The following is a 6,000-nucleotide window of genomic DNA, read 5'->3' as shown; positions in this document are numbered from 1 at the left end:
ACCCCACCCCTGTCTGCCTGCTGGGAGCATTACACTGTCTGTTCCATGGGGACAGTAGGGACCTGGGATGACCCTTCTCCTTCCTGGTCCTCCTTGGGCTCTGCCAGTGTCTTTCTCTCTGTCCTGACTCGTGTATTGCTCCAGAATTAGACTATCCAAATGGGGAAAGAACAATTAGCTGGAGGAAGGAACTGAGTGGCCTGGAACATAGGAGGAGTTTCAGTTCTTTCTCTGAAGCCAGAGCAGTGTGAGCTGAGTGGGGTCTTCCCAGTGTGGTCCTTGACATTCAGGTTTCTGTGCAACACCTACATGGGACCTCTAAAATTCGAAAGCCAGGTCTTTACTATAAGTAAATTAGTACTGCTTGAAACAAGGTTTATTAATTTACATCCTTTGAGCAACTTCCCCAGTATGAGACTGAGGAAAAGCAACATGTTAGAGTTGTGGGTAGCTTTTTGAGTTTCACGTGTCCTTTAGTCTTTCCCATTGCTGTGACCATGGTGTGTGCGCATGCTTTTTCCAGCCCTCTGGCAAATATCTTCTGGCTCTTTCCCAGAGATCCCATTCCTTGGACACCTTGACTTCTGCACTCATCAAATGGAAGCTGGGAAAGTTGAAGCTGCTGATAAATAGACCAGTGTGGGAGGCTGCAGGCTCATTCCAGAGCAGTGCCTCAGACCTTCACTTCCTTTGGCTCAACAAGACCTCCTTCCAAAGCTATAATCCCAGCGAACTTGACTTTCCATTCTCAGGGCTGCGGCTTTCCCTCCCTAGTGGGTGCTGAGCTGATGGGGTCAGTGAGACATCCACTGAATGTGAGTACTAGGTGGCTTTGAGCTCACTGCAAGATGAGAACAGTTTTTGCTCAGTAGGCTTTGCACTTTGTTCAGAGCTAGTGACAACCTGTCCTTTCTGGCTTTTCCTTGAGAGAACAGTCCCTAGGCAGGGGAACCTGCTCCCCCAGCCCAGCTTCCAGCTCCATGTGTCCCACAGTAACCAGGTGCTGCTGGAGTATAGATGTGCCCTTATCAAACAAACAGTCTTTGATATTTTCTCTTTCTTCCAGGCTTAACCTGCCTAAGTCTTTTTGGGGTGAGATAAGAGATGTGAGTTGACAGCATATCTAGGTGAGATTTTTTCCTCCTGGGAAAGCATGGTAAGAAATTAAGCTTTGCAGGTTTTCAGCCCAGTCAAGCAGGGAAAATAAAGTCCTTGGTGAACCTGAGTTGGGTCTAGGGGCAGGAGAGCTGCTGCTGTGATTTGTGGTTATTCTCTCTGCAGCACTGCCTCCTTACAAGTGAGAGGTGAGCGATTTTGATACGTCTTTATGACCTGGGAGCCACAGGGAAGTGGTGGTGACTTGCCTTATGGAAAGACAAGGTCATCAGCAAGGGTGGTGCAATTGGTTTGTCTGACAGTGTGAGAATCCAGATATTTTCAATTCATAGGAATTAAAAGTGAACACCCTAGTTTTAGTTTGCTGGCTATTTGAAATTTGGTCTTCCCAAGATGGTGGTATTAGGTAGGGGTATTACTGGGAAAAGCGCTGATAAGAACAATAGTGAAAACAGATGTCTGGTTGTGAAGCCTCTCTGTCCTACAACCTTCAGGACCTGTCAGGAGACGTGTTTCTTGGGCTGTGAAAAAACAATATGGGACACAATCATATATCAGTGATAATATCGTTCACTGTCTTAGACCCTTTCAGTCAAGGACATCAGCACCTTCTGGAGATGAAGTGTTTCTCCTGCTCTGGGAGCCTGGAAAGGATGTTGAATGTGTGGCAGTGACTGTGTGCAAGGGGAAGTGACTCTCCTTTAGGGAATGCTGGGCCCAAACTCGAACCAATTAGTAGAATGAAGCTGAGCAAAGTGCAGGAGGGACCAGACTGATAATAAGTGAAGTGCTCAAATATGGGAAGTTGGGGAAGAAGCCAAATGAAAATGAAACAAAAGGCTAAGGTCCAACTTCAGCAGCTGTATAGAAAGGATGGGACAGCTGATAATAGGAAAGCCTGAAGGAACACTGGGTCAAAACCCCTGCGGAGAGAATGAAGGAATCTGTGAGCAAGCCAAGAGGGGTGGAGGGATGTGGGATTTTATTGAAAAGTGAGTCAGCAAACTAGCTGTTGGCTTGCTTACTGCCATAGACCTAAGTCTCATTGTGACTTCTTTGCTCCCTGCTTTGTGGAGATGGCCAGCTTGAGAGGTGCATGGGATGGTAGGGCTCTATCTCAGAGCATAGCAAGGGTCTTCTTGGCAGACCTGGGCATGGGGGGACATCAACTTTACTGCTGCAAGGGACAGAGGATGTTTACTCTATCACTTGATTTGGGTTTGATGAAAGTTGTCTTTGGGAATAGCCTTAAAACCATCTTTTTAATTAAGGTGAAATCAGAAACCTGCAGCTGAGCCTTTTCCTTTGCAGCCTTTCTCAGCCCTGTAAATCTGTGGAAATCTCAAGAGAGCTGCAGATGAACTCCATAAAGACCACCTGAAGGTAGGTGATGTGGTGGAAAACATTCCAATACCACAAGTCTGCAGCTGAGACACAAAGTCATTCTACCTACTATAGTTCACATTGAGGAAGCAAGGGTTTCTTTCACAGACACTATGATCATGTTAGATATAACATGATCACCTTTGAGTGATAACCTTGGCTCTTTCTACTAGTCCACAGAGGTAAGGCCCTTCTTCTTCTTCCTCCATTTCCCCACCTGTAAAAGAAGAATAGGGATAAATCTTCTTGGTAAATTATCTGAAAATGGGATTATTACAAAGTGAGCCCATAGTGCTGGTGGTGAAGAGCAGGTCTCATCTGGAAGTCTGGCTTGTGAGATCTCATGGGGAAACTGTGGAATATAATCATGTGTTTGTCCCTCTAATGTGATTTTCTGTTTTTTTAAAGTGCTGAACAGAATGTGAGAGGCGCTAGGCAAAAATGAATTCAATAGCTATTTTGTATCCTTTAAGGAACATCAGTATTGGCTGAAAGAGGGAAAAAGACCTTTTTTGTTGAGCCTGGAGTGGACCTGCTTTTATTGGAGGACTCTATGACTGCTTTTGTTGGTATTTCCTCTGATAGCTTTTACCTGGGTTGTTTTCAAAATTCTTGTGGATTTTTTTCAGTCTTCAAAAACTGCATTTCCTTGCTGAAATTCAAGTTTGGGGTCTGGAAAAATGTCCAAAATGATTTTGCAGGTGGCTTGGTCTGATGCAGAAGCCCCAGAAATAGGACATTCTGTAAGGGAAGTCACATTTTTATTTCCAGGAGGGTGAAGAATTTATTGTGAACACTGCTATTTTCTTTTCAATTATAGATGTTTTTGTGGAACAAAAAAATGCAGCAGTCTCTAAGAAAGAGCATGTGATCACAATTAAAGGATGTGTTGTGCTATATCAGAAGGTAGCATTTAAAACAGGGAAAGACTGAATATTGACTATAACTCATTGTAATTATGCCATCTATTTCAAACATGTAAGTATGTTTGGTAGCACTTACATGTTTATGTCAGCTATTGGGAAAAGCAGTTTTCCTTTTTGGTAAACTTCTGATGGTAAGAATTTGTTACTTGCATTTGAATAAGCGACAAATAACAAGTTTAGACGCAACAAATTTTTGTGTGAATAGAAGTTGATCCCCTTTCCTTTGGTAGTAATATTTTACCTGTGTTCAGGTTGTTTGTAATACTTTCATGATCAGGAAATATTAATAAGCATTGCATTAACTAAGATATGCATTTCTTAATAGAATAGACCATGACCATGTAAAGCCAGTGTGACGCAGGGGATTGAAAGTGAGGCTGGGAGTGGGGTGAGTGGGAATCCATTTGTGGCTTTCCCACTGGCCAGTTCTTCGCATCTCCCACCTGAACTGCAATCATTAGGTATTTAGCTCATTTTGAAAGGGCTTTGAGATCTACAGATTGAGATAGCTCCTGAAGACCCATGTACTTTGCTAAAGTCTAACATGCAAACCCTGCAAAAAATGTGAACGCTGATTTAACCTGGCACTGTGAGTGAAGCTGTGTCTCTGCTAAAATTGATGAGAAAACTCCCTTTGCTTCTGGGGACTGGGATCCTTCACCAGGGGAAATCATTCTGAGCCTACTTCCCTTCCCTTTGACATTTTCTGTCTTACCAAAAGCCAAAGGAGTAAGAAAGAAGGTTAATGACTAAATTGACAAATAAACAATCAGTTCAAAGCAGCAACACAACATTTCTAGGAAAACATAAGAATCTCCTCTGAAAACTGGTTAGGAATGTTAAACTGTACGGTGCTTCAATCAAAGAGAAAACATCTGTATGGGGCTGTGGCTGGCTGGGAAATAGGAATAGCTTGATTTTCTGATGGAATACATTAGAGGAAAGTTGCAGAAATGGAAGGAAAAATAATTCAGTCATGGTGAATGGAGAAGGGAATTGCTACAAAGATGTCTAGGTAAACGCCCTCCAACAGTATTATGTACAATCTTTATGTTGTCTGACTCTGGGATGTCACATTTTGGACAGCAAAGCAAGAGTCCATGGCTCTCCTCACCAAAAAGAAAATGTTGAAGGAGTCTCAGTCCAGGAAACTTCTTTTCATCCCACTGTGGTGTGAGTGTTGAGAGACAGTTATGGGGAGAAACTTCCCTCATGCTCACAGAAATAGAGTGTGTTTGGTCTTAATTTTCCAGGGCTCCACTTTGCCACAGTAATGGTGCATTAATAACAGCTTTATTTTAATTTAATAAATAATAGGAATCATGCTGCTTGGAGCCAAGAGTTTAAACAAGAGGCTTCCGTAAACATTTTCTTCAGGAATCTGTGATAAACCAAAGATAGCATTAGACGTACTTGGAGAGAGTGGGGACGCCAGACTTGGAATCTGTCCATCTGTTTCACCATTGAAACAAAACCACTTTATAACAACCACAGAGGAGAGGAAGCGATGCAGCTTGGCACATACACTTACACTATGTGTGGTGGAAATGTTTATTCTTTATTTCAGAAAGATTTAGTGGGTGTAGAGATAATAGAGCATAGCGCTCGCTTGTGACTTGGGGAAGGAGGGGTGATGGTGTTTGGGTTTTAAGGGAGCCCAGTGTCGGCTCCCATGGGGAGTATTTTCAGTAATACTCATTGCAATCTCATGCACTTGGAAAGCAGGAGAAGACAGAGGGATGAAATATGCCTTTTAGGAGAGGTGTTGGAAAGGCCTCAGGATTAGTTATCTCTGACAAGACGGATTTTACAGACTCCAGCAGACAGTAGAGGCAGAGTTCTGGCCATTTCTGTGTTGGTCTGATGGCTCCTCCAAGGCCCTGTGATGCTTGCTTCCTTTGAAACAGATCAGGTCGCTCTGCTCCTCTCCCTCTGAGACACCATGTGGCTGCCTGGAGCCCCACAGACAAAGCACCTTACCCACATGTGTGCTCATACCCTACTTGTGCTGGCTCCCCGAAGGGTCTTTTGGCTCCTGCTCTTTCGTGTCTACCTGATGTGCTGAGAGGCACCATGTTGTGACTTGGGAAATGAGGGAAGGATCTGCAATACAAAAATCCGTGGGGTAAGCAGGCCACCATGTCCTAGTATCCCCTTCTGTCCCCACGCAGCCACTGGTGCCTTTTTTCACTGTGCATGTTCAGCTCTGCTGAGCTGCTTCTCTTCAGAGCTACTCAAAATCAAACCCAAAAGACCCTGGACTGACCTCCAGAGATGTGAGAGTACCTACCAGAGTTTGAGACAAGGTATGTCTAGACTTGGTGTGTGAGCAAGCAAATGAAGGGATGACCAAGTGTCTGAAAGTTTGGACTTTGGAGAGGAGGCCCTTGGCTCTTTGTTTCTTTGATAAAGTTCTGCTTCCTGTGGAGCCATACAGGTAAAGGTTATTTTATATCTCCTTACTTGCTTTGCTTTTCAAAACAGTAAAAAATATATAGATATATCTTGGGTGAGAAAGCACAAACCTGTATGAAATTTTGGCAAATGGAGAAACACGAAGAATGTGTTGAGTGAA

This window comes from Melopsittacus undulatus, chromosome 6, assembly GCF_012275295.1.
Source record: "Melopsittacus undulatus isolate bMelUnd1 chromosome 6, bMelUnd1.mat.Z, whole genome shotgun sequence".
Classification (NCBI taxonomy): domain Eukaryota; kingdom Metazoa; phylum Chordata; class Aves; order Psittaciformes; family Psittaculidae; genus Melopsittacus; species Melopsittacus undulatus.
Note: the sequence above shows the minus strand (reverse complement) of the source record.